The following is a 24,458-nucleotide window of genomic DNA, read 5'->3' as shown; positions in this document are numbered from 1 at the left end:
TCCAGAGAGGCGGGAGTCTCGTACATTAGGAGAGTCTGTTTAACCCTTCCAGAAACCCCATGCAAAAATTGACTTCTAAGCGCAGGGTCATTCCACTGCGTGTCCACCGCCCAGCGCCGGAATTCCGTGCAGTAATCCTCAGCTGGTCGATCACCCTATAGCAGTGAGCGTATCTTAGACTCTGCTAAGTTTAATCTATCTGGATCGTCATAGATCAAACCCAGAGCAGAGAAAAAAAAATCTACAGATTCAAATGCCGGTGAGTCTGAAGGGAGTGAAAAGGCCCAGGCCTGTGGGTCACCACTCAGCAAAGAAATCACCAAGCCCACGCGTTGAGCATCATTACCTGAGGAATGTGGACGCATACGGAAATACAATTTGCATGATTCACGAAACACCGTGAACTTACCACGATCACCAGCAAATCGTTCAGGAAGGGGAAACTTGGGCTCAGCTGCCCTGGCTGCAGCCTCAGCAGGTACTGCAGGAGCTGACAGGCCTTGTTGCTGGACCGCCCCCCTGAGTTCAGTGACCTGTATGGATAGAGCCTCCAGCTGCTTGGTTAGGGAAAGTATAGGATCCATAGTAAGTAACCCCTATATTCCTTTTTTTTTTTTTTTTCTTTCACTTTATTATTTGGGCCGACTATAATGTCATGGAATGCCTAGGTTACTTTAGGCAAAAACCCCGGGACCCCTGTGATGTCCCTCAGAGTAGGGGAACCCTGTCTGTCCCTCTACCCAGGGTTTACACTGAAGGTGTGCCTGCCTGAGCCTCCACCCTGTCCCTGTCTCCTGTCCAGCCCTAAGCTGAACCCACCTCCCTCCACCCAGTGAGGGGACCAGACACCAGACCCCACAGATACATATGGACAGGGGTAAAAGAAAACACCACACAGTAAATACACAAGGGAATACAATAATGTGCAAGGGCAACCAAATATATATATAACAGATTGGAGAAAGAACCACTGAGGGATATATTGCACCAGATATCAGACGCTCCAACACCACCACTGCTGACCGGTATTGCTAGCACTAGGCTAAAGCTAAAGTCGGCGACGCCCATAGTCAGGAGGAACTATTTAAAGACCTAGGGCGTGGCCCAGCCCTCAGCCAGCATGACAACCTGGTTAACCCTATCCCGACTGGAACAGAATACCCAACAGGGTATTACCGCTGTCTGCCGGACACCCTGGTGTGAACAGTGTCCAACATGACAATATCTGAGCGCTATGTCACAGGCTCGATGGCACAGCTGTGACCAAAGTGACTAGAGGATAAGTGAGATTTTGAATTTCAGCAGACACTTGTGGACACTGGACACTTTTGGATTGTGTGAGGCCCAATGAATATCTGAGCGCTATGTCACAGGCTCGATGGCACAGCTGTGACCAAAGTGACTAGAGGATAAGTGAGATTTTGAATTTCAGCAGACACTTGTGGACACTGGACACTTTTGGATTGTGTGAGGCCCAATGAATATCTGAGCGCTATGTCACAGGCTCGATGGCACAGCTGTGACCAAAGTGACTAGAGGATAAGTGAGATTTTGAATTTCAGCAGACACTTGTGGACACTGGACACTTTTGGATTGTGTGAGGCCCAATGAATATCTGAGCGCTATGTGACAGGCTCGATGGCACAGCTGTGACCAAAGTGACTAGAGGATAAGTGAGATTTTGAATTTCAGCAGACACTTGTGGACACTGGACACTTTTGGATTGTGTGAGGCCCAATGAATATCTGAGCGCTATGTCACAGGCTCGATGGCACAGCTGTGACCAAAGTGACTAGAGGATAAGTGAGATTTTGAATTTCAGCAGACACTTGTGGACACTGGACACTTTTGGATTGTGTGAGGCCCAATGAATATCTGAGCGCTATGTCACAGGCTCGATGGCACAGCTGTGACCAAAGTGACTAGAGGATAAGTGAGATTTTGAATTTCAGCAGACACTTGTGGACACTGGACACTTTTGGATTGTGTGAGGCCCAATGAATATCTGAGCGCTATGTGACAGGCTCGATGGCACAGCTGTGACCAAAGTGACTAGAGGATAAGTGAGATTTTGAATTTCAGCAGACACTTGTGGACACTGGACACTTTTGGATTGTGTGAGGCCCAATGAATATCTGAGCACTATGTGACAGGCTCGAGGGCACAGCTGTGACCAAAGTGACTAGAGGATAAGTGAGATTTTGAATTTCAGCAGACACTTGTGGACACTGGACACTTTTGGATTGTGTGAGGTCCACTGATATCTGAGCGCTATGTCACAGGCTCGATGGCACAGCTGTGACCAAAGTGACTAGAGGATAAGTGAGATTTTGAATTTCAGCAGACACTTGTGGACACTGGACACTTTTGGATTGTGTGAGGCCCAATGAATATCTGAGCGCTATGTCACAGGCTCGATGGCACAGCTGTGACCAAAGTGACTAGAGGATAAGTGAGATTTTGAATTTCAGCAGACACTTGTGGACACTGGACACTTTTGGATTGTGTGAGGCCCAATGAATATCTGAGCGCTATGTGACAGGCTCGATGGCACAGCTGTGACCAAAGTGACTAGAGGATAAGTGAGATTTTGAATTTCAGCAGACACTTGTGGACACTGGACACTTTTGGATTGTGTGAGGCCCAATGAATATCTGAGCGCTATGTGACAGGCTCGATGGCACAGCTGTGACCAAAGTGACTAGAGGATAAGTGAGATTTTGAATTTCTGCAGACACTTGTGGACACTGGACACTTTTGGATTGTGTGAGGCCCACTGATATCTGAGCGCTATGTCACAGGCTCGATGGCACAGCTGTGACAAAAGTGACGAGAGGATAAGGGAGATTTTGAATTTCTGCAGACACTTGTGGACACTGGACACTTTTGGATTGTGTGAGGCCCACTGATATCTGAGCGCTATGTCACAGGCTCGATGGCACAGCTGTGACAAAAGTGACTAGAGGATAAGGGAGAATGGATTGCTTTTAAAAAAGCAGTTTGCAGAGCAGTGGGTAAACAGCAATGCCAGCCTGTCAGGAAGCCTTAAAAGGCAGCCCAACAACCAACACCACTGATACACCACAATATAGCCTCCCCTTGCACTGCACAAACAGTGACTGTTGTGTTGTGCAGGCCAAATCGCTAGCAGCAGAAGCAGTTTTTTTGTCTTCTTCCCTGCCTAACGCTCTCCCTACAGAATCAGCAGCAACCTCTCCCTATACTGAGATCGGCAGAAGTAAGATGGCGGTCAGCGTGCACGCCCTTTTATACCCCCTGTGACGCCCACCAAAGCAAGCCAATCACTTGCATGCCCTTCTGAAAGATGGTGGTGACCCGTGCCTATGTCATCACGTTGCCCACAGTGTCCGTGGATCCTGATTGGCTGAAAGAGCGCAAAACAAACTTTTGAAACGCGACTTTGGCGCGTAAGTCGCCGACCTCGTGGCCGACCTCATCCTAGGGTCGGGTTTCGTTTCATGAAACCCGACTTTGCCAAAAGTCGGCGACTTTTGAAATTTTTCGACCCGTTTCGCTCATCCCTAATTATTATTAGTTGTTTTTCTCCATGTAGAATTAACCGACAGGGAAAGAAAGGGTTTTTTTTAATTCCGATATTTCTGTTCCATTGACTTGAATGGGACTTCCAGGATCGGAATCGTCGATACCAGATACTTTTTTTTAGATCGGCCTATCCATTCCGATACGATATTTTTCAGTATCGGGTGGTATCGCTCAACACTACTTGCAATGCATGTATGGCAGAGGAGTCTGCACTTTGGACCTGGGATAGGGTATCAATCCTGGCAGTGATTGAAAAAAAGTTCGGCATGAACTCCTGTCTGCATTCAGCGACCACTTGATTTGAGAGTGCAGAAACATCACTACTTTTAGGTATGGATTGGAGGAGCAAACAAATATCAGCCAGTGATGCTGGTCTATTATTGTTAGGCTGTGTGCACACGCTGCGGAAAAGGTGCGGATTCATCCGCGCGGATTTTGTACAATCCGCAGGTGAAACCGCAGGTCAAAAGACCTGCGGTTTTACCTGCGGATTGCTCTGCGGTTTTGCCCTGCGGTTTTTCATCTCCTCAATGGAGGAGATGGCAAACCGCAGGAGAATCCGCAGAAAGAATTGACATGTCAATTCTTTCTGCGGATTGAAAACCGCAGATAATCCGCGCGGAAAATTCCGCACCGTCTGCACTGCGGTTTTTGATTCCCATAGGGAATCATTGTACTGTACACCGCAGCAAAAACTGCTGCGGGTCCGCAGCGGCCAAAACCGCTGCGGAACCGCAGCGTGTGCACACAGCCTTAAGCGTCAGATTTTTGTAACTGCACAGCAAGAATCCCAAGCCTTACTTCCAGTGGTCTCCCATTCCTCTCCAGCCGCAGAGGAGGTTGCTCAGCAAACTCATCGTTCCAGGCACTGTGCCCAGACCAGCTCCGTTGGTTTGCTTGCTGCTGCCACCTCTGGCACAGCTATGACAATACATGCTGCTCAGCAGCGAGATTTTCCAGGGACTAAGTCCCCATATTGGGCCACTGAGCATGCCCGTGGAGTGAACTCCCATTGGAGATCGAAGGTCACGTGCTCAGGTCCTGCTCCTGTTTGGATTGGCCCATCCGAGAAGCCAGGCAGGTCTCGGATGCTCGCGGCTATAAAAGGTTCGCATGGCCGCTCAGCCATGCGCTAGGATAAGACTGTATTTACAGACTATGTGGAGTGAGTGATGTATGCACATATGATTGTCTCTGGTGAATGACTCATTAAGAAACCCCTACCCTTGGTACGCATGTGTTGTGCAGTCTAGCCTGCTAGCGCCCATTCTTAGGCGTAGGTAGGCAAGAGGTTGAGTCAGGCATCTGTCCTCACCAGGGACTCAGCACGCCTCAGTGCACGTGCTCCATAGCCAGCGTCTATAGCGGCGTTCACGGCAGCGATGCCGCGCGCTCAGTGGGCCTAGAAGGACCCTAACCTCGTGTCCTTGGGGTAGAGTTCTGTGGCCTTACACTGTGCGCTCTTTTGGCCGGGCTCTGTGAGCTTAACAGGCTCCGGCATCTACGTTCAGCGGTTGTGCGGCTCTGTGCATTAACAGAATTCGCCCCTTTTCACATTGGGTGACATAACCCACATGTGACTGGTTTCAGACTGCTAGATTCTCCCGCCATTATTTAGCAGCAGTGTACCACCTCTGCATGGTGGACCCCGGGGTGCGAACGCACCTACTATGATTTTATAATCTGGTGCGTTCCGCCAGCCCTAACAATTATCATCAATAAAGGTTGACTGTCCTGGGGCATTAGGGTATGTGCACACGCTGCGGATTCTGCTGCGTTTCCGCAGTGTTTTTGGCTCTGCAGAAACGCAGCAGATTTTGCTGCGTTGTACAGTACCTTTATTTCCTATGGAAATAAAAAAAAGCTGTGCACATGCTGCGTTTTTTTCCGCGCGGTTTTGCTGCGGTTTACAATCCGCAGCATGTCAATTGTTTGGTGCAGAAACGCTGCGGTTTTACACCTCATCCATTATGAGGTGTAAAACCGCAGGGCAAAACCGCAGAAAAAACGCAGATAATCCGCAGAAAAACCGCAGCACTTTGTCCTGCGGATTTCCTGCGGTTTTCTCTACAAAATCCGCAGAGACTAAAAACTACGTGGGAACATACCCTCAGGGATTGAGCTTGCGAGTAGCTGTTGATTTTGATAGGAAGTGCCATGTAATATTTGATGTCTGCACATTAATGTGTTACCATTGCCACCACCAATGGGTACAATAAGATCCAGGTTGGAAGTATCCATGGGACCGGGCTTGGATGTGTTTTTCAAATTCCCATTAATAACCGGTATTAGGGGGTCAGGCATCAGGGAACTCCCTGAGTATGTGCAAGTGGGGGGAGACACACCAGGAGGAGTAAGTGGACCAGTGGACCATTCTGTGGATGCAGAAACTGGTGCAGGGGAGACCTGAGGCAGATGGGTATGAGAAACTGTACATGATAAACCCACAGGATTAGCAAAGTGGAGGTACCCCTCTGATGGAGTTGGGGATCCTGAGGGGTAGCAAAGCTGGGGTCCCAGCAGTATCCCATGGATTTGTGTCTATCAGTGCTGGCAACAAGAGGTACATTATCTTGGCTTCCCTTAACCGACAGGGGGACTGAGTCCTGGACAACATAGAAGTCCTTTTGGGGAGAGCGATCCAAGCCTGGGCCAGGCAAATGGAGTAGAGAAAACCATGAAGAAACTGCTCCTACTTCATCCAGCAGTGGAGTAAGGCTGGAGGACCCATCGGGGTCTGGAGGGAGAGGAATCAGATGCAATTTGGAAGTGATGCTACTGCAGCTGTGTTTGATCTGAATTGAGGCGGCAGCCATCTTTTGACCATTGCCATGCTCTGAAACATAGTTTCTCCTAGATCTGGCAGTTCCTTGAGGAGATCAGGGTAAGAGTGAGTGACCTCCACCTAAGGGTTTGTCGTAAGGGACTGCAAGGAAACTCGAGTGCAGTGGCACCACAGATATTCTGGATGGTGAGTTACCGCTGTACTGAGGATTCCTGACCCAGGAAAGCTTTGATGTCCCCATGGCGAGATGTGGACTTCACAGAGGAACAGGCTCTTGTACTTTTGGTGATTTTGCCCATGATAGGGAAGAGAAAGCCAATGTTAGGCCTCTTTCACACATCAGGTTTTCGCCGTCAGGCGCGATCCGGCGCTTTTGACAGAAACCGGATCCGGCGAAATGCAATGCCGGATCCGGTTTCCCCCCCATTGACTTGCATTTGCGCCGGATCGCGCCGGATGGCCATGCGTTTCATCCGGTTTTCGCCGGATCCGGCAATGTGTCGCGATCCGGCGTCTGTAAAAAACGTCTACTGTAACGTTTTTTGTCTCCGGCGAAAAAGCCGGACACGCCGGATCCGGCGCGTCCGGCTTTTTCACACAATGAAAGCCTATGAGCGCCGCAATGCGCCGGATCCGGTTTTTTTGTCTGAGCATGCTCAGTAGCTCTGCCCACAGGAGATATATAAAAGCAAGACAATGGGACCCTCAGCCACACCCAACATGCCACCCAAGCCAAGAACCAGGAGCAGGAGAAGGCAGCAGACATCTGCAGCAGCAGCACCATCAGCACCACCCCAAATGGAGCAGCAAATGGAACATGCTGAGGAGGGGAGTCCAGCAGCAGATGAGAGACGGTAATTATCAAATCCCCCATTCCTCCAAACTAGGGCCATGGAATATCAAGATATTCATTGGCCCTTTGTTTCTCTTTATTCAACAGCCGCCAAAGAGATGCAGCAGCAGCAGAAATGGCATCACTGGCAGCAGCAACAGCAGCAGCAATACCCACAGCCATGGAGTCTGGCCATCAACAGGACAGCACATCTTCTTCTGGGAGCCCTCCCTCGCATCGTCAGCGTTTGACGGTAAGTTTTTATTTCCAAAATCCATCATCTCTGTAATATATGTCTATTCATTGCCTTTTATTTCAAAACAGGAATCACAAGATGAAGAGGAGCTCCCAGAAGAAGAAGGAAGGGGTGGACAGACACCTGGAGTGGGCTCACAATTGGTAAGTTTTTTGCATCAAACGCAGAAACACAACATCACACTACACACAACACATAGAAAACAATGTTCTGCAGACCACACACAGCAAACAAATGCCTACATCCAAAGACATAACATTTTTTGTTTTCTTCTCTAGTCTTCCCAATCTGGTGCTCGGCCAAGAGGTCCTCGCAGTGCCTCCCAGGGTCGTCGGCGACAGCAACGCGGCGGTCACCAGCGTGTAAGTATAAATATTTTTGCTTTGTTTTTTTGCACTTTTTATTTCATTTCTTTTTTGGAGGCTAATTATGTTATTTTTGTCTTTTTCTTTAACAGCCTTCACAGCGTGCTCCCGACTCTGACGGTGAGGATGGAGGGATTGATGTGGACCGCCTCATCGATCTCGTCAGAGAAAGGGAGCCGCTCTGGAATATGGCTGACCGCCGCCACGCTGACCTGATCGTTACCCGACGACTCTGGGAGGAAATCTGTTCTCTCCTTGTGGGCCGCTGGGAGGACCTCGAAACTCGGGCCCAGATTAAAGAGCGTAAGTATATACAGTACCGGTTGCTTGATGTAAACCAGTGTTTCCCGAACTCCAGTCCTCGTGGTCCCCACGGATCATGTGTTCAGGATTTCTATTTACTATGGAAATCCTGAAAACATGACCCCTGGGGACCATGAGGACTGGAGTTTGTGAAACACTGATGTTGTATACTAACCACTCCTTTCTCGTTTCAGGGAACAGAATTGTGAATCGGTGGCGGTCTGTGAGGGATCGTTTCAAGAAGGAGTTCAATAAAGAGATGCGGGCCCCGAGTGGATCTGGAGGACGCAGGAGCAAGTACAAGTACGCACAAGCCCTGTCGTTCCTCCGGGAAACAATGCTCACCAGAAGGTAAATATTACACACCACATGTGAAAAAAATGTTAGATGTAACTTTTTTTTTTCAGCCAGGGCCATACCATGTCAGTATTTTAATTGTTTTTTTTTCTCTTTATTACACAGCACGGTGAGCAGCACTCGGGAGCCTGCACGATTGGACCCTTCTGAGGCGATCCCTGAGGAGACCGGCACCGAGGGACACTTCGACCGCCCCGGTACATCTGCACCTTCCCAGCCTTCCCACACATTCGACCCATCTGTCCCATCCACCAGCACAGGAGCATCGTGGCCGCCTACATTACATGAAGCTGCTAGTGAGGAGATCGCTTTCCCTTTACCCCACCCTTCTGCCCCTGCCACCTCTAGTACACCTGCGGGTACTGGGCGGCAGCGGCAGAGGGGTCAGGAAAAGAGTTATGCGCAAGAGTTCTTGCATCTGAATGCATCTTTCCAGAACTGTCTCAAAGTCTTGTCAGAGCAAATCTCCGCAGGCTTTCAGCAGATCAACTCCAGCATTCTGGAGGTGAAGACACTTCTGCAAACCATGCATTCAGAAGCAAGATCTTCGCCAAACCACACCTTTTTCAGGTCTGTTGTGGAGCGCATGGCAACACTATCTCCTACCCAGCAGATGCATGTAATGCATTCGTGCCACGGTGCTCTACAGCAGGTTACCTCCCAACCTCCACCTCCCACCACTGTAGTTCCTCCACCTGCACCCCCTCCAGCCACTTTCCATCCTCCCCCTCCTATTACATCTGCACCCCCTCCAGCCACTTTCCATCCTCCCCCTCCTATTACATCTGCACCCCCTCCAGCCACTTTCCATCCTCCCCCTCCTATTACATACCAGCAACCTCACCAGTACCAGCAACCTCCCCAGTACCAGACATCTCCCCACTTCCAGCAACCTGCCCCGTACCAAACTCCTTCCCCGTACCAAACTCCTTCCCCGTACCAAACTCCTTCCCCATACAACTTTCCATCAACATCATCTGCTCCTACAGTCCCTGCCCAACCCTCCACTCCACCGCCCACCACCTCTTCTGCCTCCCACATGTCCACCCATTCTGTAGCTTTTTCCACACCTTCACCTCTAACTGTTCCTTCCCCACCACGATCCCAGTCCTCTCTCCACACACCCAGTGTCGAAGTGTCCCGCAGCCCCTCCAGCAGTATTTCCACCCCACAGTACACAGATTTGTAATGTGTGTTTTTTGTAATAAAAATGCCCATTGGGTTTAAAACCTTTATTAAAAAAGTTTTTTGCACTTTAAAAACATTTTACAAAAAAAAAAAAAAAATTTAAATAAAAGTTAAATTATCGTTTCACAATGGTTGTCTGTCATTTCTTTCTGCGGCGAACTATGTTTTAAAAAAAGGTTAAATACAGGGTATTTCAAAGGTAAAAAGGTATTCAAAACCAGGTATATAACTGTGGGTAAATTTTAGCTTTTTGCCACAGTTGTGTTCCTGGTTGTGTTTGAAGCAAAGTATTTCACCTAAAAAGTTGTGTTTATTGTTGGTGATTTCCTACCAATGTACACAACTTTTGTTAAAAGGTGAAATACTTTGCATAAAACACAACCAGGTACACACCTGTGGCCTAAAGGTAAAAATAGTAAGACCATGACAAGATAGCCAACTTTGGTTGGCAAAGGTATATACTGTTGGTCCAGAAGGTACACAAGTTTAGGGCACAAATCTTTCACACTCTGTCATCCCAGTGTACTCTGCCTTGAGGTGACATAAAGTATAGTGGAAAATTGTCCCTGAAACCGTCACAGAACTTCTAGTGGTAATATTTCCAATGACAACATCCATCTTCGCCAGTAACTTGCTCTTCTCTCCAACCTGCACTTTCTTCTCTACAACCTGTCAAAGAAGGGCTGTAGGAACACGCTATATCTAGTTTTCCAGTAGCCAATCCCGTTCGGAAGGCCACAAGGGTCAATTTTAAAAACCGGATCCGGCGTAATCCGTCGAAAAACGGATAGAAAAACGGATGAACCGGATGAGACGGATCCGGTTTTGTCTGTCAAGAACAAGACGGATCCGGCAGAAAACCGGATCCGGCACTTCAGGTTTTACAAAACATTTGCCGGATCCGGCATTCCGGCACGATGCCGGATCGCGCCTGACGCCGAAAACCTGATGTGTGAAAGTAGCCTTAGTCTTTGTAACAACAAAGGAGTTCAGGATCGTGTTTCTTTACTCCAGCATGGCTATCCATGCCCCTCTGGTTGTTTATTTTTTCACTCCATTGAATTATGAAGAAACTGCAAGCGTTTTTTTAAGGGTTTTTAAACTGAAACAAAGCAAACTATTCCAAAATACATTGCAGCATCTTCCAGGTGTCTTTTGAGATTCCCCATTGACTTGCATTGCAAAGTACATAACTGCTTCCAAAAAGAAAAGAAGAACGCCAGTAGAATGGATGTGTTATTTATTTTAACTGCTTGGCTTTATTAGAAACCTGATGTTAAAAGACATTTAAAAGACTGAACATACGAATATCAAGTCATTTTTACATAGAATTGCCTATGTTCACTCTTTTGATCGTTTTCCACCTAAAAAAAGCCATTGAGTGTACATACCTTAAGGTTGAATTCAGATGTGTGTGAAATATAGTCCATGTATGGACTGGCTGTGGGTCTCTCAAGCTGAATTAAAACATTTCATATATGTCTATGTAAGGAGGTGGCAGGGAACCTCAAGTACTTCGTCTCTTCTGGGCGCTGTTCACACATTGCTCTGTGCCACCTCATGGCTTATTAATATATGTGTGGTTCACTAATGTTATTAATGCAATATTTAATGTTTACGTATTGTAATGTAATGTACTGTTTATAGGCTTAGGGATAGAATAGGATCTTTTATAGTATAGAACCATAGTGGGGTAGAATAGGGGGGCATTATAGAGTCAAGGACTAGAGATAGAGAGTATCATAGAATAGGTTAGGAAATAGGCAGCAAAGGGGTTAACTAGATGGGAGGGCAGCACAGAGCAGGGGAGTTTAGTGAGGATACTTCCTGGTTGTGTGAGATGCCTGGGCAGCCTGCCCAAAGGTAGGACGTGTGAGTAGTTAGAGAGCAGAGGACTATAGGCCGTGGGGATTAAACTGTTGTAGCAGTAAGGGCAGCCAGGCTAAGAATAGTGTCGATGAGCACCAGCTGGACAAGATCATCCCTAAGTCTAAGACCAGGGCAGGAGTAGCTGAGATGGCGTTCTTGGCACCTTTCCCAGATGGAACCGGACATGGGGCTGACAAGGAGCTGGTGACAGGAAAGAACAGGAGGGACATGGACTGTCCAAAAGATATGGCTGAGATTGCCAGGCAGAGGAAACTGCTAGAAAGAACAGGGTATGTCCGGATGAAAGAGAAAGAAAGGAAGAAGACTGTGTATGTGATGTGTGCTGTCAGAGGAAAGACTGCTTTATTGTTAAGTAAAGTTAGACTGTTGAGCAATAACATGGAGTACAGAGTGATTTATGGGACTCATTCATCAGAGACTGAAGAAACAGGGATCACAGAGACTCCAGCAGCTAAAGTGAGTACAGTATGGCGTGCAGAGCTGACAGGACTTGTTGTTTCATCTGTGAGGCACCAAGGTATGGGAGCAGTACAGCCAGTTTCCACGACTACCACCCTGGCTGCCTTACACCTATGATACTGTCGAGTTCAGGAGACCAGCATCTAGTCCAGAGGTCTCAAATTGCATTCCTCAAGGGCTGCAAACAGGTCATGTTTTCAGGATTTCCTTGTCTTGCACCAGGTGCTGGATTCATTATCTGTGCAGGTGATGAAATTATCACCTGTGCAATACAAGGAAATCCTGAAAACATGATCTGTTTGCGGCCCTTGAGGAAAGTAATTTGAGACCTCTGATCTAGTCTATGTTTCATGATGTCTAAATTCAGCCTAAATCTAAGGATATAAAACTGTATTTTATTGCTGCCTATTATTTGTGCTATAGAGGATCATAGAGGCTTTTTATCTCCTACTATCATCATTAATTAGATAGAACAAGAAACATTTCTAATATGTACTGCATAAACCCATTGTATTTATGTTTTATATTTGCATCTATGCATGCAAGACATGTCAGGGCTCATATTGTATTCTTAACCCCTTTCTGACATTTGACGTACTATCCCATTCAGGTGACCCAGGCCCATAGGACTGTGGACAGGATAGTACGTCAACGCGATCAGCTGTGCTCACGGGAGCAGCACAGCTAATCAAGGACGGGTGTCAGCTGATTATCACAGCTGACACCTGGCACTATGTTCCAGGAGCGGTCACGGACCGCTCCCTGCCCTTTAACCCCCGGCACAATGTGATCAAACATGATCGCAGTGTGCCAGTGGCATAGGGAAGCATCAGGCAGGGAGGGGGCTCCCTGCGTGCTTCCCTGAGACCCTCAGAACAGTGCGATGTGATTGCGTTGTTCCGAGGGCCTCCTTCCTGCGGGACCCTGGATCCAAGATGGCCGCGGGGTCTTTCCGGGTCCTGCAGGGAGATGGCTTCTCAGTGCCTGCTGAGAGCAGGCGCTGAGAAGGCTCCTGCACTGCCTGTCAGATCGCTGATCTGACGGAGTGCACTGCAAAGTGTCAGATCAGCGATCTGACACTATATAGTGATGTCCCACCCTGGGACAGTGTAAAAAAGTGAAAAATAAAAAAGTGTAAAAGTATTTTTTTTTAAATCCTAAATAAAAAAAAATATTCACCAATAAATACATTTCTTTATGAAAAAAAACAATAAAAGTGCACATATTTAGTATCGCTGAATCTGTAATGACCCGCCCTATAAAACTGCCCCACTAATTAAACCCTTTAGTGAACTCCTTAAAAAAAGGCAAAAAAACAATGCTTTATCATCATACTGCCAAACAAAAAGTGGAATAAAGCTACTTTCACACATCAAGTTTTTTCTGACAGGCTGGATTTGGCGTCATTCGGTGGGTTTTTTGGAAAACCAGATGAAACGGATCCGGTTTTTTCGCCGGATCGGGTAGACTGATCCAGCGAAAAAACGGATCCGTTTAATCCGGTTTTCCATCAGTTTCTTCCATTTTTTTTTATCCGTTTTATGACAGATACGATTTTTAAAAAAGCCCATGGGAGGCTCCCAAATGTGATTGGCTACTGAAAACCTATATACACAGTGCTCCGACAGACCATATTTGACAGGTTGGAGAGGAGCAAGTGCATGTTGGAGAGGAGAGCAAGTATCTGGAGAAGATGGAAGCCGTGATAGTAAACATTCTGAAGATTAACGTCGATTTTACTGTTGAGGCGAATCGTTTGAAAGTGATTGTTCTGGAGAAGGAGCAAGAGAGACAGCAGTGCCTCAAGCATCTGCGGCAACGACGTTTGTGGATCCACCCCATCACAGCCAAGAGAATGACACGTGGGCTGAATTCTACACCATACATGGACCTTCGAGGAAATCCGGAGAAATTTTTTCATATGTTCGTATGCAAATGGAGAACTTTGATTTTTTTGATGGAACGAATTGGACACCTCATCAAAAGAAGTGACACATACTGCCGCTTCTCAATTTCACCACCGGAGCGTCTGATGGTGACACTTCAGTAAGGCATTTTTATTGTATCTCCTCCTTGTAAAGCACACTTATACTGTAATCTTGCTGCTGTTATTTTTGAAGAATTGTTTTTATTGTTTCTCCATCCGTTAAGCTGACTTATAATTGTAATGTTATTTTTTATTATGTACTAATTTTTCCCTTTTTTGTCACAGATTCCTTGCAACTGGTGAATCCCTTTCATCACTCCATTTCCAGTTCAGACTTGGGATTTCCACCATCTCCCGAATTGTGAAGCACACATGACGTGCATTGTGGGATTCTTTACATGACGAGTTTATACCACATCCCACATTAGAGAGTTGGCTTGAAATTGCAGATAAATTCCAACAAATCTGTCAGTTTCCCAATTGCTTGGGTGCAGTGGATGGGAAATATATCCACATTGTCAAACCTGCTGGATCTGGATTCAAATATTTTAACTATAAAAATATTTCTCCATTGTGCTCATGGCCATCACTGATGCGGAATACAAGTTTATAGTGGTTGATATTGGGGCCTATTGCCACTCCAATGATTTCCAAGTTTCCAAATTTTCTGCAATGGGGCGTCATCTCTATGGAAACACCTTCCCATTTCCACCCCCAAGACCGCTGCCTGAAACAACTGGCCCACCAATGCCATTTGTTTGTGTTGGGGATGAAGCCTTCCAACTATTGGAACACCTGCTGAAACCATACTCCAGTAGTGGATTGACGCGAACTAAAAGAATTTTTAATTACAGCCTCACACGAGCATGAAAAATGGTGGAGTGCACTTTTGGGATTCTGACAGCCAAATGTCGAGTTCTATTGACCACTATCAACCTGAAGACTGAAACTGTGGGCGAGGTGGTGAAAGCTTGTGTGGTTCTGCACAATTTTGTTATGTGCAAGGAACATATTTCCATTGATGACCACACTGAAGAAACCACCTTGCATGATCATTACAACATTACGTACAGACGTTCTGTATCAGTTTCAAGAATAAGGGACAAATTTGCTGAATACTTTATTTCACCTCAAGGAAGAGTAGACTGGCAGGATGAGAGAGTTTAAAATAATTCTCTTGTACCTTGTAACCAAAAGTCATTTATCTTCTTTTCCCAAGTTGTGTACCTTGTTGTGCTTTAACCAAAGTATTTTACCTTCTTTACCCAAGTTGTGTACCTGGTTGTGTTTTACCCAAAGTATTTTACCTTCTTTACCCAAGTTGTCTACCTGGTTGTGCTTTAACCAATTTATTTTAACTTCTTTAACCACAGTATTTAACCTTGCTTTAAAAACCTTTTTTTAACCTTATAACGAAATAAAAGGCCAAATTTTGAAACAAAATGTTTTTTTATTAAGAAATTATTAAATAGAAAACATTACAAATCTACATAATGGGGGTTGGAAATAATGCTTGAGGGGCTGTCAGATTGGGACACTTCGACATTGGGAGTGTGGAGAGGAAAGTGATGCTGGTGGTGAAGGATCAATAGGAACAGGTGGAGAAAGAAATGGAACGGGTAAACATAAAACTGGGAGTTGTATTGGGAATTTGGAATGTTTGAAGGGTGGAGTCGAAGGATTGGGAGACAGAAGAGGTGGAGGGTGGAGAGGAGGGTTGTGTTTGGGGCATGATGGATGTTGAAGTAGAATGGTAGTAGTGGGCAGGGAGTGGAGGCGCTGGTGATATGTTTGGTAAATGGTACAGGGCGGTATGTTAGTACGGGGCAGGCTGCTTGTACGGGGGAAGACTGCTGGTACGGGGCAGGCTGCTGGTACCGCGAAGGCTGCTGGTATGGCGAAGGCTGCTGGTATTGCATAGGAGGGGGAGGAGGGACAGTGGCTGGAGGGAGGGCATGTGTGGCAGGATGTACCAGGGTGGGTGGGGGGGAGCTAACTTGTGCTAGAGCAGACTGGCACGATTGCATTACATGCATCTGCTGGTCAGGAGATAGCTTATCCATGCGCTCAAGCACCGACTGGAAAAATGTGTGGTTCGGAGCTTTACTTGCATCTGACTGCATCCTAACCAGAAGTGTGCACAACTCAAGAATACTGTTGTTGAGCAAATTAAATCCTGCTGTCATTTGCTCAGACAACAGTTTCAGACAGTTCTGGAAGGATGCATTCAGATGTAAGAACTCTGGGGCATAGCTCTTTTCCTGACCCCTCTGGCGCTGCCACCCAGAACCCACAGGTGTACTAGAGGTGGCATCAGCAGAGAGGTGGGTTAAAGGAAAAGCTATATCCTCACCAGCAGATTCATGCAATGCAGATGGCCACGATGCTCCAGTGCAAGGGGGTGTTACCGTAGGATCGGATGTGAGGGAAGGCTGGGAAGGTGCAGATGGTCCAGGACTGTCGAAGTGTCCCTCGGTGGCGGACTCTTCAGGGATCGCCCTAGAAGTGAAGGCTCCCGAGTGCTGCAGATGGGGCTGTGGAATAAAGAGAAAAAAAGATAATTAATATATTGATATTGCATGGCCCTGGCTGAAAGCAAAAAAAAATTAAATGGGGTGGGCAATATTTACCTTCTGCTCACTATCGTCTCCCGGAGGAATGACAGGGCTCTTGAGTATTTGTATTTGCTCCTGCATCCTCCAGAGCCACTCAGGGCCCGCATCTCGTTGTTTAACTCCTTCTTGAAGCGATCCCTGATTGACCGCCACCACTTGACAATTCTCTCGCCTGAAAAGTGAAAGCACAAATTGGTTAGTATACAACAAGTTACTGACAGACTTGCTCCCAGAGCCGACGGGTCACTAGGAGATCGGCATGGCTGCGGTCCCCCATACTCCACAGTGGCTCCCTTTCTCGGATCAGATCGATGAGGAGGTCAATATCTAGGCCCGCCTCTGAGTCAGGAGCCGACTGTGAAGCCTGTGAAAAAAGACCAAAAAGAAATAGATTAGACTCCAAACAACATAATTAGGTAAAAAAAAAAAATTTGAAAAAAAACAAAGGTGCTTACCCCATGTTGACCGCCCGTCCGCTCACGCCGACTCTGGGAGCCGCTTCGAGGACCTCTTGATCGGACACCAGAAACTGAAGACTGTAACATAAAAACAAAGAAAAATTATGTGCTTGGATGTAGGCTTGTGCTGTGTGTAGTGTGATGCCTGTACTAATCAATTTTTTATGTGTTTTATGTAGTGTGATGATGTTTTTCTGCGATGCATGCAAGAAGCTTACCGATTGCGTGCCCACTCCAGGTATTTCTCCAACCCTTCGGTCTTCTTCTGGAAGCACCTCTTCAGCTGCTGCAGCTTCCTGTTATACAAAAATGATCGATTAATATATTTAGAAATATATATCTATATAAACATACATAAACAGTGGGGCATTTAAGCTTTATTGCTATAAGAGCACTTCTGTGACCATCAAAAGAATAAACAGGGCATCATTACTTTCTAGGGGTAAAATGTGGTCACCCTTTTTTCTATGGAACTTACACAGGGCATTATCATTTTCTAGGGTGCAATTTTAACATCTAGAGGGCACAAATATGGGGGACAAAAAATTGATCACTGGTATTGTGCTAAACAGCGGGTGCAGTAAAAGGGACGATGTGCTCTGAGATGGCATATCAGAGCTGGAGTGTGATATACATAAAGGCAGAAATAAAAACAAAACCCAAGGACTCACAGAAAAAGACAACATATCTGACTGGCTGGCATGGCTCTGTGGCTGCTGGCTGCTCTGCGGCTGGTGGCTGGCCTGGCTCTGCGGCTGCTGGCTACTCTGTGCCTGCTGGCTGGCCTGGCTCTGTGGCGGCTGGTTGGCCTGGCTCTGCTTCTGCTGGATGGCCTGGCTCTGCGGCTGCTGGCTGGCATGGCTCTGCGGCTGCTGGACATGCTCTGTTGCTGGCCCTGCTCTGTGGCTGGCTTCTCTGTGGCCGGCTCCTCTGGCTGGCTGCATGGTAATGGATGGATGAGTGCCTCACTGGCATTGTTTATATATGTTATCTGGGGGCTGGGCAATGGGATCTGAGCATGCTCAGACGTAAAAACCGGATTCGGTGGCCGGATCCGGCTTTTTCCAGATCCAGCTTTTTCCAGCGCCCATAGACCACCATTGTAACAATAAGCAGGAAGCGACGGATCCGACGCTTCTGGCTTTCTCGCCACAGACAAAAAATGTTGCAAGAAACGGTTTTTCCAGATGCCGGAATGAAACATTTAGCCGGATCTGGCGAAAACCAGAAGAACTGGAAGGCCATGCGGCGCAATCCTGCGCTAATACAATTCAATGAGACAAAAAGAACTGGATCCAGCCTGTCAGAAAAAGCCTGATGTGTGAAAGTAGCCTAACACGCGATCAAAAAGACGGATATAAATAAACATAGTGCCGCTGAAAACGTTATCTTGTCCTGCAAAAAATGAGCCGTGATACAGCAGCATGAGTGAAAAATTTTATATAAAATTGTTTTTATTGCATAAAAGCGCCAAAACATAAAAAAAATATAAATAAGGTATCGCTGTAATCATACTGACCCAAAGAATAAAACTGCCTTATCTATTTTACCACACGCGTAACGGTATAAACCCCCCCCGTAAAAGAAATTCATGAACTGCTTGTTTTTGTTCATTCTGCCTCCCAAAAATTGTGATAAAAAGTGATCAAAAAATGTAACTTGCCTGAAAATGGTACCAATAAAAATTTCAACTCATCCTGCAAATAATAAGACCTGACATGACTGTTTTTTAGCGTGTGACAGCTGCCAAACATAAAAACCAGCTATAAATAATAAATCAAACCCCCCTTTATCACTCCCTTAGTTAGGGAAAAATAAAAAAAAAAATAAAAATGTATTTATTTCCATTTTCCCATTAGGGTTAGGGCTAAGGTTAGGGTTGGGATTAGAATGCTGTCACTCTGGGGTATTTTCTAAAAAAAAATGGTGTCGTAAAAATGAGAAATCGATGGTCAACTTTTACCTTTATAACTTCCTAACAAAAAAATTTGGTTCCAAAATTGTGCAGATGTAAAGTAAACATGTGGGAAATATTACTTATTAAGTATTTTGTGTGACATATCACAATTTTCGCCAAATTTCCATTTTTTTCACAAATAAACGCAAGTTATATCAAAGAAATTTTACCCCTATCATGAATTAAGTACAATATGTCACGAGAAAACAATGTCAGAATCACCGGGATCCATGAAAGCGTTCCAGAGTTATTACCTCATAAAGGAACAGTGGTCAGAATTGTAAAAATTGGCCCAGTCATTAACATGCAAACCACCCTTTGGGTAAAGAGGTTAATCAATGGTTCTGTATCTAATGTCCTATTATAAATATTATTTCTGCACATCCAATTTATTTGAGGAAACTTCACGCATGAGTCTTAATATAGTGTGATATACTGTTAGGGTATGTGCACACGCTGCGGATTCCGCAGCGTTTCTGCAGCGGTTTTGGCCGCTGCGGACTCGCAGCAGTTTTAGCTGCGGTGTACAGTACCATTCAAATGAATGGTAAAAAAAGCGCTGTGTAGACGTTGCGGAAAAATCCGCGCGGATTTGCTGCGGTTTTGAAACCGCAGAAAGAAGTGACATGTCAATTCTTTCTGCGGAATCCGCAGCGGGTTCCTATCTCCACCATTGTGGAGATGGTGAATCCGCAGGACCAAACCGCAGGCAAAACCGCAGATAATCCGCAGGTCTTTTGACCTGCGGTTTATCTGCGGTTTTTGCAAAATCCGTGCGGATTAATCTGCAGCGGATTCCGCAGCGTCTGCACACACCCTTAGGCTGGCTTTAGATAGCGTGTGACCGGTTTCACACTTTTAAATGACTTTAACTGACATTTCTTTAATAGCCAAGGGTCTCTAAGCTTCATAAGCACACATGACTTCAGATCAGCAGACTTGCAGCCGGTCTGCACATCTCAGTGCATACTCAGACAGTGAATATTAGAAGTCTTCTTCAGGCCGCTTGCACACGAGTATTTGGTGAGTTTTTTACCTCAGTGTTTGTAAGCTAAAACCAGGAGTGTAACAATCAGAGGAAAAGTATAAGGCTGGAGTCACACTAACCTGCGCAAAATACGGTCAGTATTTTACATGCGTAATACGGATGACAGACCCCTAAATAGTGCTCCGTATGTCATCCGTAATCAAGGTGTGGTCGCGTATTTTGCGCATGTAAGCATCCGTATGGCATCCGTATGGCGAGATTTTCTTGCAGGCTTGCAAAATGGACATATAATGGAGCCCTATGACAGTTTTAATTAAGAAATGAAAGAATAGATATAGACACGTAGAATGCATATATATATACACTCACTGGCCACTTTATTAGGTACACCATGCTAGTAATGGGTTGGACCCCCTTTTGCCTTCAGAACTGCCTCAATTCTTCGTGGCAGAGATTCAACAAGGTGCTGGAAGCATTCCTCAGAGATTTTGGACCATATTGACATGATGGCATCACACAGTTGGCGCAGATTTGTCGGCTGCACATCCCTGATGCGAATCTCCCGTTCCACCACATCCCAAAGATGCTCTATTGGATTGAGATCTGGTGACTGAGGAGGCCATTTGAGTACAGTAAACTCATTGTCATGTTCAAGAAACCAATCTGAGATGATTCGAGCTTTATGACATGGCGCATTATCCTGCTGAAAGTAGCCATCAGATGTTGGGTACATTGTGGTCATAAAGGGTTGGACATGGTCAGCAACAATACTCAGGTAGGCTGTGGCGTTGCAACGATGCTCAATTGGTACCAAGGGGCCCAAAGAGTGCCCAGAAAAAATTCCCCACACCATGACACCACCACCACCAGCCTGAACCGTTGATACAAGGCAGGATGGATCCATGCTTTCATGTTGTTTACGCCAAATTCTGACCCTACCATCCGAATGTCGCAGCAGAAATCGAGACTCATCCGACCAGGCAACGTTTTTCAAATCTTCTACTGTCCAATTTCGATGAGCTTGTGCAAATTGTAGCCTCAGTTTCCTGTTCTTAGCTGAGAGGAGTGGTACCCAGTGTGGTCTTCTGCTGCTGTAGCCCATCTGCCTCAAAGTTCGACGCACTGTGCGTTCAGAGATGCTCTTCTGCCTACCTTGGTTGTAACGGGTGGCAATTTGAGTCACTGTTGCCTTTCTATCAGCTCGAACCAGTCTGCCCATTCTCCTCTGACCTCTGGCATCAACATGGCATTTCCGGCCACAGAACTGCCGCTCACTGGATTTTTTTTCTTTTTCGGACCATTCTCTGTAAACCCTAGAGATGGTTGTGCGTGAAAATCCCAGTAGATCAGCAGTTTCTGAAATACTCAGACCAGCCCTTCTGGCACCAACAATCATGCCACGTTCAAAGGCACTCAAATCACCTTTCTTCCCCATACTGATGCTCGGTTTGAACTGCAGGAGATTGTCTTGACCATGTCTACATGCCTAAATGCACTGAGTTGCCGCCATGTGATTGGCTGATTAGAAATTAAGTCTTAACACACAGTTGGACAGGTGTACCTAATAAAGTGGCCAGTGAGTGTGTATATATATATATGTATTCTATGTGTCTATATCTATTCTTTCATTTCTTTATTAAACCTGTCAGTGTGAGTTTACTGTATAGCGCGCTGAATTGCCGGCTTTGCTAAAAGACACCTGGTGCGTATTTCTCGCAAGTCACACGTGTGGTCCGTGTGTAATCCGTATTTTTTGCGCACCCATAGACTTGCATTGGTGTACTACGGGCGTAGTACGCTGACAATCGCAGCATGCTGCTATTGGCACGGACCGTAGAATACGGATGAGAAATATACGCCTGGTGCGAGGGACCCCATAGAAAATCATTGGTCCGTGTCTAATGCGTGCTTTTTGCGCCTCTCACTCTCCCGTATTCCTCGCCAGTGTGACCCCGGCCTAACAGAAACACTTCACCATTTCTGTATTTATCACCCAATCCTGGTTTTGGCTTACCAATACTGAGGTAAAAAACTCAACAAAAACTCAGCGTGTGCACGTGACCTAATAAGTGTTCTTTCTAATTCTGAAAAGTTACTTGAAAGTATGTTTACCCTGTGACAGGGTCACTCTCACCGTATGTGAGGGGAGATATGTGTCGCGAAGGTTGTTATCCTATGTGATGTGAAACCCATAAGTTTCCCTCCACCATGATGTGTGTTGAGAGTAAACATAGTAACATAGTATCATAGTAACATAGTTTGCAAGGCTGAAAAAAGACACTTGTCCATCCAGTTCAGCCTATATTCTGTCAGAATAAATTCCCAAATCTACATCATTCTATAGAACTTAATAACTGTAAGATACAATATTGTTACACTCCAGGAAGACATCCAGGCCTCTCTTGAACCCCTCGACTGAGTTGACCACCACCTCCTCAGGCAGGGAATTCCAGATTCTCACTGCCCTAACAGTAAAGAATCGTCTTCTATGTTGGTGGAAAACCTTTGCTCCTCCAGACGCAGAGAATGCCCCCTCGTGACTTGGTATAAATAGATCGTCGGAGTTATATTGGTATTGTCCCCTTATATACTTATACATGATTATTTGATCGCCCCTCAGTCATCTTTTTTCTAGACAAAATAATCCTAATTTTGCTAATCTCTCTAGGTATTGTAGTTCCCCCATCCCCTTTATTAATTTTGTCTCCCTCCTTTGTACTCGCTCTAGTTCCATTATATCCTTCCTGAGCACCATTGCCCAAAACTGTACACAGTACTCCATGTGCGGTCTAACCAGAGATTTGTACAGAGGCAGTATAATGCTCTCATCGTGTGTATCCAGACCTCTTTTAATGCACCCCATGATCCTGTTTGCCTTGGCAGCTGCTGCCTGGCACTGGCTGCTCCAGGTAAATTTATCATTAAAAAAAAAAATGGTGGGATGGCTTTCATGCTACTTTTGATCAAAAACAGTATTACTAAAAACTCTGTATTATTTAGATGCACTTTTGCTTTTACTTATTTAGTTACAGCAGGGTTTTTGCTCACTTTGTCTTTTGCAGGTTTTATGTTTTATGGCCAATGTCAACATGCATTTATACGCTGCATGTGTATCATCTCAAACCAAGCTCAATTTTTGTGTTTTTTCTTTGTATTTTTTGCATTCTGTGCAAGCTGGGGTGTGGCCTCCCTCTTCTGGGCTGGAAATTGTATAGGCTTCCCCAGACTGGTGTCTACTGTTTGGGACCCAGTCCTTTTGTCTGCCCTTGTTCACACATTGAGGTCAACGTTGACACAAAGCAAGGTTTTTAATATTAGACAGTGTAGGACTATCCCGAACAGAGTTACCTTGTCGTGGTGGGATGGCTTTCATGCTACTTTTGATCAAAAACAGTATTACTAAAAACTCTGTATTATTTAGATGCACTTTTGCTTTTACTTATTTAGTTACAGCAGGGTTTTTGCTCACTTTGTCTTTTGCAGGTTTTAAAATTTATCATTAACTAGGATCCCCAAGTCCTTCTCCATGTCAGATTTACCCAGTGGTTTCCCATTCAGTGTGTCATGGTGATATTGATTCCTTCTTCCCATGTGTATAACCTTACTTTTATCATTGTTAAACTGCATCTGCCACCTTTCGGCCCAAGTTCCCAACTTATCCAGATCCATCTGTAGCAGAATACTATCTTCTCTTGTATTGACTGCTTTACATAGTTTTGTATCATCTGCAAATATCGATATTTTACTGTGCAAACCTTCTACCAGATCGTTAATAAATATCTTGAAGAGAATAGGTCCCAACACCGACCCCTGCGGTACCCCACTGGTCACAGCGACCCAGTTAGAGAATATACCATTTATAACCACCCTCTGCTTTCTATCACTAAGCCAATTACTTACCCTTTTACACGCATTTTTCCCCTGACCCAGCATTCTCATTTTGTGTACCAACCTCTTGTGTGGCACGGTATCAAACACTTTGGAAAAATCAAGATATACCACATCAATGACTCACCTTGGTCCAGTCTATAGCTTATCTCTTCATAAAACTGATTAGATTGGTTTGACAGGAGCGATTCCTCATAAACCCATGCTGATATGAAGTTAAACAGTTATTCTCATTGAGATAATCCAGAAAAACATCCCTCAGAAACCCTTCAAATATTTTACCAACAATAGAGGTTAGTCTTACAGGTCTATAATTTCCAGGTTCACTTTTAGAGCCTTTTATGAATATTGGTACTACATTTGCTATGCGCCAGTCCTGTGGAACAGACGCCCTCGCTATAGAGTCTCTAAATATAAGAAATAATGGTTTGTCTATTACATTACTTATTTCTCTTAGTACTCATGGGTGTATGCCATCCGGACCCGGAGATTTATCTATTTTAATCTTATTTAGTAGGTTTTGCACCTCTTCTTGGGTTCGATTGGTGACCCTTATGTAGAGGAACACACTCGGACCTGTTCCTCCCACGTCACCACCGTGACGTAAGTACACAGGCACAGCTCTC

Source organism: Dendrobates tinctorius, unplaced genomic scaffold (assembly GCF_039654945.1).
Source record: "Dendrobates tinctorius isolate UK_male_01 unplaced genomic scaffold, ASM3965494v1 ptg000175l, whole genome shotgun sequence".
Lineage (NCBI taxonomy): Eukaryota > Metazoa > Chordata > Amphibia > Anura > Dendrobatidae > Dendrobates > Dendrobates tinctorius.
The sequence above is the reverse complement of the archived record's forward strand: the minus strand, read 5'-3'. Positions refer to the sequence as shown.